Source organism: Globicephala melas, chromosome 14 (assembly GCF_963455315.2).
Source record: "Globicephala melas chromosome 14, mGloMel1.2, whole genome shotgun sequence".
NCBI lineage: Eukaryota > Metazoa > Chordata > Mammalia > Artiodactyla > Delphinidae > Globicephala > Globicephala melas.
The window spans coordinates 68071341-68085609 of record NC_083327.1 but is presented as its reverse complement, the minus strand read 5'-3'; the positions used below and the strand labels follow the sequence as shown (position 1 = coordinate 68085609).

Sequence of the window (14269 nt, the reverse complement as noted above, 5' to 3'; positions counted from 1 at the left end):
TTAAAGTTAAGGATCTAGAAAAGTTGACAACATCCGACGTCCGTGCTGCACGTCCTAGCAGTTCCACTCCTGGGTATTTATCCTGTAGCATGATGTTTTTCAAAGCTTGAAGCCCATTTAGTGGGTCGTGAAATCAGTTAAGTGGATAAGGATCAGAATTTGTAAAACACGAACTAACAGAATAGAAAATATCAGAATGTGTCTCAGGTCATAGGGTATTTGCTTCATGAAACTTTTCTTTTTTCTTTTTTTCTCTCAGTTTTATACACACACAGATGTGTGTCATGATGTAAAACGTCATTCCTCAGTATGAGTCATGGTCAAAAAAGTTTGAAAGCCACTGCCCTAGATAAATTTTCATACATATACAAAAGCAGACGTGTACAAGAGGGTTTACTATAGTGTTATTTGTAAAACCCCAAAGCTGGAAGCGACCTTCATGTCCATCTGAAGGAGGAAGATAAATTATACTGCAGTCATAAAATGGAACCCACCCAGTTCAGTGGTGAATGAAGTAGTTTTGTGTCTTAACACAAATGCGTCTCAATAATGTTGAGCCAAAAAAAAAAAAAAACAACAAGTTGCTGAAGACTACCATCTATGTGAAATTCAGAACCTGGTGAAATAAAGCTGTTGTTAGGGGTGCATGTGTAGGCATTAAAAATAGTAAAGAAAAATTGTAAAGAAATTAATACCATAAAAATCAAGTTAGTGGTCACCTCCTGGGGATGAAGAGGGGGAATATGAATGTGAAGGGACACGCTGCAAGGTTCTGGGATGCTGAAAATGCCTTTATCTCCTGACCTGGGCAGTGGTGACATGGGTGTTTGCTTTATAACTCTCTGTTAAATGCTACATATAATGTCTGTATATTAAATTTCCCCCAAAGTATATTAAAATATGGGTGTCACAAAATGAAGAAACCTGAAGCTGTCCAGCTTTTCTTTAAAAAAAAAAAGAAAAGTCATGATCAGGAAGAGGTACCTAGGGAATTTAAATAATATCAAAACTCTGTTGTGGATGCATCAGTGTTCATTAAATTTTTTTTTAAATCTTTAATAATTTTTTTAATATTTAGAAGAAAATAAAAATCACTCACAGATAATACTGTGAACATTTTACTGTGCTTGCTTTCTGAAAAGCGACTTTTACGTATTTTTTACAAAATTGAAATTGTTTCATATAGAATATAAGCTAAAATCAAATTCTTTATAAAAAATTAATTACTGAAAAGTATATGAAAACATAACAGACCTTCATTGACCTTCATCAAGGAGTTTAAAATGCTAACCTAACATGCTGTTATATTTACTTCAACAATTTCAGTTCCTCAGTCACTCTAGGCCACATTTCAAGTGCTCAGTAGCTGCATGTGACTAGTGGCTCTTATATTTTATTATGCTGTATTATTTTATATTGTGCTATATTATATAACAATATTTGCATCATTGCAGAAATTTCTATCAGAAAACATTGTTCAAGATACAAACCCTTTGATGGTTATATAAACTGCAGACAATATTTTCTTTGTGCTTTTGTGTCTTAAGATGTTCTTTACTATTAAGGAAATATATTTTGAAAACGTTTTCTAAAAGTTTTAAAGTTTGCATTTTTTACATTTAGTTCTTTAATTTGCCTGACATGTATATGTATATATAGGTGAACATATTTTATTTATGCAATGAGATCAAGATTAATGTGTTTGCTTTTTCCCATGTGGTAATTGTCCCAGTACCAGAGATTTGCAGTGCCACCTCTGTCATATACATATTCCCAGAAATGCTTGGGCTCATTTCTGGATTCTGTACTCTGGTCATTGATTTGTCTCTTTCTGCAAATACTACCAGTTTTTATTTTCTTTTGTTTTATATGTAGTATGTTTTTCAGTTCTAAGAGTTAAAAAATTTTTTCATTATAATTTTTTTTCTTATCCTCTGAGATTTTTAGAAGTATTTTCTAGTTCCAAATGTGGAAAGTTTTATGAGTTATCCTTTTGTTATTGATTTTTTAACTTGCAGTGTAGTCAGCAAATGAGGGTTCTATGCTACCGATTCTTTGAAATTTAAGAATTGCTTTACGGCCTCATGCTTAGCTTTTCAACTGCTCCTTGAATGATTGAGAAGAATATATATTCACAGACTTTTGGGGCAAGGTAGGTATATGTCTTAGATGAAGCATAAATACTGTGAGGTTCAAATCTTTTTTAACCTTACCAATTTTTTGGTTTCTTTGATCTGTCAATTACTGAGATTGGTGTAATAAAAATATCACAGTAAAATAATGAATTTTCTCAATTTCTTCTTATAGTTCTGTCAACTTTGCTTTATAAAAGTTGAAAGTACATACAAGTTTGGAATTGCTCTTTCTTCTCTGTGCATTGGACCTTTTGTCATTCTATAGTGACGCCTCCTCACCCAAATGCCTGTTAACCTTAAAATCCATTTTGTTTTATAATCTCCTAGTCACACCTTTCCCTTAGTTAGCATTTGCTTAGAATATTTCTTTCAAATAGGTAAAACCTCATAGTTTTTTCTAATCCACTCTGACAATTTGTCCTTTAACTGGGTCTATCAGTCCAATTAAGTTTAGTGTAATTACTGATATATTTAGGATGAAAGTTAGCATTACCTTTTAGGGTTGTTTTTATCCTGTCTTACTGGTTTTTTCCTCTTCTTTGCCACCTTTTGGTTTTTTTCTTATTCCATTTTCCTTCCTCTTGACTAGTATGAAGGTTACAAATTTATTTCTTTTAGTGGTTTCTTTCAAAATTTTAATATACTAACTTAATATAAAGTTTATTAATTCTTGTTTTTTTTAAAATTCTTGTTTTGAATAATTCAAGAAGCATGAGTTGCCTTGACACCAGTTAATCTCCCAGCTTAAATGTTGTTGTCTTCCAGAGTTTAGTTCCATTTTGATTTTTTTTCCTATAAATTTGACATCACTGTTTTTTCTTTTCATGAATTCTTTGTCATTCCTCCTTGCATCTCAGATCTTTCTTTTCTTCTTCCTCAAATATATATTTTACAAGCTTGTTTATTAAGGGACTGTTGATGGCAAATGTTATCTGAAAATGTCTTTATTTTGCATTCATTCTTGAATGATGGTTTTGTTAGACATATAGTTCCAGGTTGGCAGTATCTTTCTCAGCCCTTTGGAGGTGACATTCCATTGACTTCTACTTTCAATGTTAGAATTAGTTCAAATAACTGTTATTGGTTGGTAATTTGTCTTTTTTTTTTTTTTTTTGGCCTGATTTTAAGATCTTCTCTTTCTTTTGTTTTCTACAGTTTTATGACAGAGCGTGTCTAGATGTGGACATTTCATTTATCCTGGATTTATTGTGTTCCTGTCTCTAAGGTTTGTTTTTCATCAGTTCTCGAAAGTTTTATCTTTTATGTCTTTCAATGTTGCTTGTCCTCCATTTTTCCCATTCTTTCCTTTAAGAACTCTGATTAGACTTCTGTTAGACTTTGTCATTCTGTCGTCCATGTCTTTTAATCTCGCTTTTATATATTATACATATTTTTGATCTTGTTGAATTGTAGATAATTTCTTCAGATCTGTATTCTGATCTTTGTCTAATTTTTGTTTTCTTCTTCACATTGAACTATAATTTTAAAACAATGAAGACATAAGAATAAAATGTATGGCTTGATGAAATTTACATATGTATATGCCTGTGTGATCACCACCCAGATAAAGAAACAGAACATTTTCATCCCTGCAAAAGTTCCCTCCTGTCTCTATCCATAGAGCCATTCCTCTCCCCTAGTCAACTATTCTCCTCACTTCTATCACCATAGATTATTTTCACGGGTTCTTGAACTTCATATAAATGGAATCATATAGTTTATTCTTTCTATATTTCTTTTCTTTTGTTCATGCACATTGCATGTATAAGTTGCAAGGGATGACAAACTGTGGGCCAATTCCAGCCCATAACATATTTTCATATATGAAATTTTATTGTATATAGCCATGTCCATTCAGCAGAGTTGGGTAGTTATAACAGAGACCATATGGCCCATAAAGCCTGAACTATATATTATATGACCCTTTACAGAAAAAGTTGAGTGATGTATCTTCTATAGTATTGCATTATAAGGATATACCACAATTTATCCTTTTTTCTTGTTGATAAGCATGGGAGTTGTTTTCAGGTTTTGGCCATTATAAATAAAATTGCTATGTATGTTCTTGAAACTGCCATTGGTGAATGTATATACTCATATCTCTTGGATATATACCGAGGAGCTGAATTGATGGTCTTTGGGTAAGTTGATTGCATTTCCATGAATATTAATAATGTTGAACATCCTTTTATATCTTTTATGGCCATTCAGATTTCTCTTATGAAGTGCCTGTGTAAATCTTTTGGCCACTTTTTTAAATTAGGCTATCTTTTTGTTAGTGATTTTTAGTTCCTTATGTATTTTGAATAGGAAACCTTTATCAGATACATGTTTGCAAGTATTTTCTACCTGTCTGAATTTGCCTACTTAGTCTATTAATAATGCCTTTGGATGAACAGATTTGTTTTTATGAAGTCCAGTCTATCAGTGTTTTTTTTGGGGGGGCGGGGGTGGGTGGAGGGTGGAAGGTTAGTGCTTTTTTGTACCCTGACCACAGAATTCTCTTCCACCTTCGTTGTTGCCCTCCATCAAGGTCCTGAAGACATTTGCTTATTGTTTTCCATCAGAAGCCTTATAGTTTTAGTCCTCACAGTTGGGTCTTTGATTTATCTACAGTTGATTTTGTGAGGCAGGGGTCAGTATTTATTTTCCAGGTGGTCATCTAGCTACTCTACACATTTATTGAAAAGATTTTACTTTTTCCATTGAATTGCAGTGGGACCTTTGTTAAAAATGGATGATCACATATTTGGGTCTGTTCTGGACTCTAATCTGTTCCACTTAAACTATTTATCAATTCTTTCATCAGTACTGCACTTTCTTAATTACCATAGTTTATACTAAGTCTTGACATATAGTACTGTAAACCCTCCAGTTTTGGTCTTCTTAAGGATTGTTTTAGCTATTTAAGTGCTGTGCATTTCCATGCACATTTTAGAATGAGCTTGTCAACATCTATTTAAAGAAAAAGTCTACCAGACTTTTGATTGGGATTGCATTGACTCTGTAGAACAACTTTAGGAGAATGGACATCTTAATAGAATCTTCCAATTTATGAACATGGTAAATCTCTTAATTGAGTAAGTTCTTCAGTTATTCTTAGCACTGTTTTATGTTTTTCACTGTGGAGGACTTACACACTATTAAATTTATTTCTAGCCACTTGAGTTTTTTGATACTATTATAAATGGTATCTTTTTTTCAATTTTATTTTCCAACCATCTTGCTAGTATAGAAATGTAATTGATTTTTGTATATTGAGCTTGTACTTAGTGACTGTGCTAAATTCACTTTTCAGTTCTGGTAGTTTGTAGATCTTTCTAAAGCTACAATCATGTCATCTGTTAAAAAAAAAATTTGTCTTTCTAATTTCTATTCATTTTTTTTCTTGCCTTATTGCACTGGCTGGAAACACTGGAACAGTATTTCACAGAAGTGTTAAAATGGACATCCTTACTTTTTCCTGATCTTAAGGGAGAATATTTCACTTTTAAGGACGATGTTTACTGTACATTTTTTGTAGATGCTCTTTACCAGATTGAGAAATTTTTCTATTTCTGGTTTACTGAAATTTGTTTTCACAAGTGTGTACCAAAATTTAAAACTTTTAATTATGAAATAATTTTAAATTTACAAGAGAGTTGCAAAGGTAGTATAGAGTGTTCCTATATATGCTTCACCTAGTTTCCTCTAATGTTAACATTTTACATAACCATGGTGCATTTGTCAGAATTAAGAAATTAACATTGGCACAATGCTATTAACTATAGACTTTATTCAGATTTCCCCAGTTTTCCCACCAATGTTCTTTTTCTGTTCCAGGACATAATCCATATACCACATTACATTTCCTTGTCACGTAATCTGCTCTAATCCGTGACAGTTTTTAAGTCTTTTCTTGTTTTTCGATACCTTGCCACTTTTGAAGAGTAATGGCCATGTATTTTATACAGTGTCCCTCAATTTGGGTTTGTCTGATGTTTTCTCACAATTAGACTGAGGTTATGGACTTTGAAGGAAGAATACCACAGAGATGTTGTGTCATTGCATCATATCTGGGGGCACATGATATCCATATCAACACATTAACCTTGATTACACAGTTTAGGTAGTGTCTGCCAGACTTATCCATTGTAACAGTTCTGTTTTTCTTTTTTCACATTCAAGGGAAGGAGAGGGAAAAATATCAAATGATTTGTGAGTATATATTAAAACTACCATAATAGTTAATAAATATTCTGAGGGATTTATTTTGAGGTTGTGCAAATGTCCTGTTTCTCCTTAAAGTTTTGCTCATTAATTTTAGCATTCAACTGACCTTGCCTGTAGCAGTTATTATTGTGGTATTCTAGTGGTGATTTCCATTTCTTTTATTCTTTCTATGTTTATTAACTGGAATTCTGACTCGGGAACCAGCCTGCCTGAGTTCAGCTCCTAGTTCTGCCCCTTCCTTGCTACAGTGTAATATTGGACAATTACTTAACTTCCCTATATTTCAAATTTCTCATCTATAAAATGTAGATAACAAGTGTCTACCATAGAAGGTTGCTGAGAGGATTAAAAGAACTAATATGTAGAAAGGGCTAAGAATTGTGCTTAGTGCCTAGGAAGTACTCATTGTTTTCTTTATTTCTTAATGTGGTAAGTTATTTTGATTATTTTAATAATTATACAAGTTATCTTATTATGAAATCATCTTGTACTCTTGGATAAAACTTACATATATGACCTGGATTTAATTTACTCTTTAATTTTTTTCATGTAATATTCATGAGTCATACAGCAGGTGTTCTTTTGCCACAGCAAAGGACACAATGAATGATAGATTCCTAAAAATATATATATAAATTACACAAGGGCTTAGCAACTGAGGTGGCAACATTCCTAACTTTCTAGAGCAATTTCTATCTGACTCTTTTGGTAAAGCTAGAGATAGAGATAGCTTTTGCAAATGAATCTTTTAAAATATTAAATTGAGCAAATTCAAAACTTGGCGTATATTGTGAAAAATGGCCACTCAGCAGGAAGGAAAAATGATTTTTAACTTTCCTACATGTTTTACCTTGAACATTGTATTATCGTAGAGGTTTCAATGTTTGGAATATTTAAAAGGATTCATTTGCCAACAGTATGTATTGAGCACTTTCAATGTGCTAGGCAATGTATTTTTCTAGTTTGGGATATGGTTTTTGCTCTTGGGGGAGCTTATGGGACAGTCAAGATCATTTTAAAAGTTGAAGTTAGGCCTACTTGAATCATTCAGGGAAACTCAATTTCTGTTACTTTTTAAGTAGTTGATAAAATTGAATTCTAATATCTTTGTTTTTTCCACTCCTCTCAGCATCTTGGATTAGGTCCTTATCATTCTATGCTATTTCCACCCATATTGAGATTTTCCTTCCCTTCCTATCATGTGTAATGACCACTGGAAAGAATCCTTCAGTGACATCCCAGGATTTGAGAAAACAGGTCCTTGACTTCTTAACCTGACAGTGGTCATTTTTCTATTTAGTCCCAAGTGGCTTTACTAGCCTTATAGTCTTACTCCTCAGAATTAGTCCAGCGGCACAAGTGGTCTTAACTACTCATTAGAACCTGAAGTCAGTGCACTGTTTTTGAGGCTATGCTTTTTCTTGCCAGGAAATGCTCTTGGCAGGCTATGCTTGTTCATGCCATTTCCTCTGTCTTAAGTGAATGTCCCAAAAATCTTCTAGGCTCTGTTCAGAGAATACTCACTCCACAGTCCTACTAGCTAGATAGGAACCCTGTAATTTGTAATCTATAGCCCTTGTTAAAATATTTCCTTCATCACCAATCTTTATATCTAAATGTCACTTCCAGTTGGTCAGGTTCTTAGAGATGGGGTTCCAGTACTTGCCATGATACTTTGCATACAAAGAGCTATTGCTAAATAGCTACCACTCTTAAATACCTGCTGTAATCGTGCTACAGTTTTGCAAAGTGTTATTGTCTCTCTTTTAAGTTGTGAAGAAACTCAGTATCAAAGAGATTAAGAAACTTGCCCAACACCAGTGTAGTTAGTAAGTGGCAAAACTGGTCTGTCTGATTCAAAAGCTCTTGCGATTTCTTGTATGTCATCCCACCTTGGTACTAAAAATAAATAGTTAAATAAAATTATTAAACAGATGTATTTTTGGTGAAACACATCATTGAAATTGCTTCACTTACATTACTAATATGCTACTTGGAGTCATCGTTTCAGTGACTAAGTTAGTTGCTGTGGACTAACCGATGTACTCCTATTTTCTTTGGATTTTCCTTCCAAGTTTCCATTGATACTAATGAATAAGGTTTGATAATCTAATTTTAGCTTATTTTGGGGGTAAGTGAAATAGAAACTTAAGCACAATTTGTTTTATTTTGAAGAAGAATATTTTGCATTTGCTTAATAACTTTTACTAGGTAAAAATAGTCTGCTTGTCTTTTGTGAAGTACTTTTTCTATTGAGATGTAAAATACATGAGTGTGGGGCGAGCATATAAAGTGTGCCAATCTTAAATAAACAGCTTGATGATTTTTCTAAAAACATACTACCTGTATAATTACTGCATGAAGATAGACAATATTACATCCATCTAGAAAAAGCAAATTCTCTCACGCACCTCCTAGCCAGCACCTCCCCAGAAGTAACACCCTTTTGATTCCCATCACTCTAGATTAGTTTTGTCTCTTCTTGAACTTTAAGGGTAACCAAGTAGTATGTACTTCTTCGTGTCTGACTTCTTTCATTCAGCATAGTTGTTTTGAAATTTATCCATGCTGATGCATGTATAGTTTATTCTTTCTTTCTCATATATATTTTTTCTGATTAGCATTCCATTCTATCAATATACCACAATTTGTTTATTCATTCTGTTAATAGATGTGTGGGTGTGTTCTGATTTTGGCTATTATAAATAAAGCTGCTATGAATAGTCATACACAGATGTTTTGGTGGACATTTGTAGTATTTCGCTTGGGAGCATATGTAAGACTAGAATTAAGTCACAGAACAGCCGTGTATTTAGTTTCAGTGAATTCTGCCGAACAGTTTACCAACAGTGAATGAATAAATGGACACTCCTGGTAGCAGTGAGAGTTACAACTGTAGTTCCACATTTTCGCCAGCACTTGATATTATTATTTTTCATATTAAGCCCTCTGGTGGATGTGAGATGCTGTCTCATGGTTTTCATTTGCATTTCCTTCATTATTAATAATGTTGAGCACCTTTTCACGTGTATCTTGGCTAATTTGGTAAGGTAAAAACAGATATATTTTTTGGAGCAGTACTTGTTTAAGTCTTTCACACATTTTTATTGGGTTGTTTGTCATCTTATTGATTTGTAGGAATTCTTTGTATTCTGGAAAATGTCCTTTGTTGGATGTGTATATTGCAAATAGCTTCTCAGTCTGACTTTTCTGTTTTCTCTTTTAGTGATGTTTTTTCAGGAACGGTTCTTAATCAAATCCAGTTTATCAATTTTTTAAATAGTTACTGTGTTTTGTATCCTGCTTTAGAAATCTTTGTCTGTTCCACAGTCATGAAGGTATTCATTTTCCATTCACATTTAGGTCTGTGATCCATTCTATGATCTATCTCAGATTTTTGTTTTGATGTGAGATAAGGGTCAAGGTTCACTTTTTTCAGTATAGCTGCCCTTTTAAAATTCAGAGATTATATTACAAAGGAATAAGGGAAGAACGGATATCGGGGAGAATTGGCTGTCGTTGCCATAGCTTCTATTTGTATGCACTTTGTAAGTGCTTGATATTTGATTAACTCTCAGCTACCTCTAATGGCAGCCTCATAATCAGACATATAGGCCTGTGATAGAAGACTTTCCCAGATCTACTTAACAGGAAGAGTACCAAGTAGTGACGGGGTTAGCTACTTCTTAGTGAGACCAATGTTCGAACCTTTAGTTAAAATTCCTCTCAAATTACCAGTGTTTCTTCTTTATATGGCACTGTTGCCATCATAGCAGTTGGGAGGTAATGAAATCCTAAATCAAGAAAATCTAAAGAAAGACGTGGCTCCCCAGGTCTTACAATAGAGTGGACTATGGTGGGAGGGAGACCAAATGAAACATCTTTTCGTCTTGGTTAGCTCCTAAACATCTCTCATCCTTTATATTTTGGAAAAGAGACTGGAGGTCTAGATTCCAGGTAATTTTTTTTTAATACATTTATTTATTTATTTATTTATTTATTTTTGGCTGTGTTGGGTCTTCGTTTCTGTGCGTTTCTCTAGTTGCGGCGAGCGGGGGCCACTCTTCATCGTGGTGCGCGGGCCTCTCACTATCGCGGCCTCTCTTGTTGCGGGGCACAGGCTCCAGACGTGCCAGCTCAGTAGTTGTGGCTCATGGGCCCAGTTGCTCTGCGACATGTGGGATCTTCCCAGACCAGGGCTCGAACCCGTATCCCCTGCATTGGCAGGCAGACTCTCAACCACTGTGCCACCAGGGAAGCCCCCTAGATTCCAGGTAATTTTACTGTTGGTTACCACTAATGCAGTTAGTAGATGCAGATTTTTCATTTCATAGGAAGTATTTAGTATTGCTAGACCTTGAAACAAAAGGTCTCTGTTTGATAATTAAGGCTTGGACCCACCCAGTGTTGAGTGTCCTTCCTTTTTTCATTCCTGGGGGAAAATACTCTGAAATATCCTAGAAGGGTAGATGTATTAGTTTGCTTGGGCTGCCATAACAAAATACTACAGGTTGGGTGGCTTAAACAACATAAATGTACTCACAGTTCTGGAGTCTGGAAGTCCAAGATCAAGGTGCTAGCAAATTTGGTTTCTGATGAGGCTCTCTTCCTGACTTGCAGGTGGCTGCCTTCTTGCTGTGTCTTCACATGGCCTTTCCTCTATGCACTGAGTGTGTGCATGGAGAGAGAGTGGTCTCTGGTGTCTCTTTGTCTTCTACTAAGGTCACCAGTGCTATTGGATTAAGGCTTCATCCTCAACCTCATTTAACCTTAATTATCTTTCTAAAGGCTCTATCTTCAAATACAGTCACATTGGGGGCTTCAACGTAGGAATATTGGGGGTCACAATTCAGTCCATAACAATGGGTTTTCTAGAAATGCATGCAGCAGTAAAATATTGGGACTGAATATAAACTGCTTTAGTGTTCATGCTGCTTTCACTCTCTGCCATATATTTCATAAGAATAACCAGAGTTTTCATAATGCAATTAGTTTAGTTTAGCTCCTGCTGGAGATTTTGAGAGCTTGTGTGAAGTAGAGCTGTTGTGTTAAATCTGTCTGTACTTCTGTGAAGCGTGAAGTCAGTGTCATATGTTTTAGGGATAATACCGTGTCACATCAAAGAGATGTTTAAAACTGCAATCTAGAGAATTGTTTTTAAACATCTGGGGAAAGATGTTCATATTCTCAGAGGATGTGATGTAGAGCATCATTCACTGTGACATTTTAAAAATCTATAGTATATAGGAAAATTGTTGATTTTTCTGATACCTTTCTGGGATTATTAAGATAATACAGATCCGTCTTTGGATGTTGCAGATTATAAATTTTGCCAGTACACTTTAGGAATTTTTGTTTTGTTTTGTTTTGTAGTGACTTAACCTGTTTCAGTTAATCCCAGTTTTTTTTTCCCCACATTGTCGAAGGAGTAGATGATGGAAAGCATTCTAGTTTTAAAGCGTAAACATGTTACTCAGATTTTTAAAAATTAGAGTAGATGGTATCTTGTGTGTGTGTAAAAGAAGGAACGTTTGATTTCCTCTATTAGGTTGGCAATTCAAAATATCTTATAATCACCTAAATTCCTTGCCCCCTCTTATGCTTGCTTCAGTTAAAATAAGAAAGAGGAAGAAGAAACTTGTTGGTCCATGAGGTTGCAAGATTTTGAAGAGGAAGATTGATCAAAGGTTGTATATGTTGAAGTCCATGTTTATTCCGTGAATCTTATGTTGGAAGCTCTCAGCTGTTTAGAAGCCAGTATCCCTATTCCTGTAATTGTTTTTACAGGTAGAGAAAGTGATGTAGTCTTTTCCATATCTTGCCTGGGAAGATATGGAATTACCTGAATTACATATGTGTTGTTTTTAAATTGGAAACGTCAGACTTCACTGGCCAAATAGGACCCGAGACTACATAAAATCTTTGTGGAAGATTTAGGAACAGCTAATGTAGAGCTAATTCTAGTAAAGACAGCATCTGACCTCCCTTTTTGGCGCATGGACAGATGTATAATGGTTCCTCCTGAACTGTCACTTTCAGATCCCCGTTTTTAAGTAGGAAATGAAGTGAAATAAATAGAAAAGTTTTCCAAATGAATAGGAGATCGTAAATCTGTTAAAAGCAGGTGACTGTGGTAAAAACACAGACAGTATATAGTGGCAATAGTGAGGCATCCTAGAACTAGTAGAAAATCAACATAATAGAAGGAATTTGATACGAGCAGAAATCTAAAGCACAAGAGCACAATCTCTTTTTAGATCAGAAAGGAAGAACAGGATTTGATAGCTATAGCTTATAAATGCTATTTACATAATTAAAGAAAGAATGTATCTACTGGATATGTTTTTTTCCACAAGAGATTTGGTGGCATTTTTAACATGACCAAGTGAGAAAGATTTGATGACAGAAAAGACTGTTGGGTCCCCCAACATCTACATTGAGATGTAGAGTATGGTAAAGTTGGTTCCTCTGATTGGCAGCATTTGATACCACTGTCCATTAAAATCATTTAACTAACTTACCTTGTTTGGATTACACTAAGGAGCCTTGTGTATCACTCAGGAGAGGCTAGGTTATGCTATAGAACAAATGACTCCAAAAGCTCAATGGTTTAACACAATGAAAAGTATTAGTTTATTGTTTGCCTATGCCACATATCCAAAGTAGATTGGAAAAGGGAAACCTGGAAGACACACTGGAGTCACTGGTCCATAGCAATTTTGAAATCCCTCATGACAGGTATCATGACATGTAGGGGGACAAATATTTCTTAATTAGGGCCTGATTTCTACCTTCTCGTTCATTGTTTTAAGAGGCCTGGATCTTCCCTTTGGAGGGTTCTTTCTTTTCTTTTCTCTCCCTTAGCCACATATGAAGTGGAGAGTAAAGAATTTGCTGAACTTGGGAACTGAGCAACTCTTTCTGCCCACTTCCTCCAAATAGAAGGTTGGGAACCAAAGTATCATTTTAAGACTTCAATTGATAAGCTGGTTCTTTGGCAGCATAATTCTCTCCAAAATCTAGAATTTTTCTTATCTGTTTCCAACGATTTCTATGTGCTAGTAAATACATCCCTAGTTTTTTCTTTTGTTTTGAGATATGGTTCTTAGATTTGCTGCCTTGATTTGCTTTCTCATTCCTGTAGCTCTCTTTCTTGACCCAAAGAAAGTTACTTTGGGACTGGCTTGCTTCTTTTGGAAATCTTTACCCTTAATCTCATCTTCTTCCTCAGTCTTTTTATCCATATAAATGACTTAGTGGATACATTATCTATCATTGCCCTGAGGCAATTTAATTAAAAAAAAAGATTTTCCTAGGCTTATGACCTTCAAAGTCTTTAAACTGTTAGTATGGGAGTTGAGAAGTATTTAGTTCTTTTTTGTTTGCGATATGTGGGCCTCTCACCGCCGCGGCCTCTCCTGTTGCGGAGCACAGGCTCCAGATGCACAGACTCAGTGGCCATGGCTCACGGGCCCAGCTGCTCTGCTGCATGTGGGATCCTCCCGGACCGGGGCACGAACCCGTGTCCCCAGCATAAGCAGGTGGACTCCCAACCACTGTGCCACCAGGGAAGCCCTAGTTAGTTCTTTTAATACTGCAAATCTGAAATGTCTGATCCTCTATTCCTCCACTTCTTGAAAACTGGATAGTCCTTTTTGGAGCTCATCTCTTTCTTGAATACCTTGCCAAATGCAGCCAATAACCAGTGCACTCTTCCAGTGTTTTGTTTTGTTACCTCTTCTAGGGCTGCAGTTTCATTAGGTAGGTGATCTGCCTCCCAAGGCACCAGAAGCAAATGCTTTACCAAATACATCACTGTATAAAATACGCCACTATCTTTCCAGCTCTTAAGGTAATTTTTCTCACTGCTTCCTGACCACAAAACCATGGTCATGTGTTTTAGGTTTTTGCTAGAGAAGCAT

At 35.2% G+C, this 14269-nt stretch overlaps 1 protein-coding gene across 8 annotated transcripts in view; it reads left to right on the top strand.

Annotated features, from left to right (window-relative positions):
- PLAGL1 (PLAG1 like zinc finger 1) overlaps window positions 1-14269 on the top strand; it is a 164638-nt gene that overhangs the window by 99876 nt on the left and 50493 nt on the right. For 5 of the 8 annotated variants that reach the window (XM_030853288.3, XM_060283274.2, XM_060283273.2 and 2 more), the window contains exon 2: window positions 3291-3360. The exons of the other annotated variants lie outside the window; for them this stretch is intronic. The gene's annotated coding sequence lies outside the window, so the exon portion shown is untranslated. The remainder of the gene's footprint in view (window positions 1-3290; window positions 3361-14269) is intronic. 8 annotated transcript variants of the gene reach the window in all.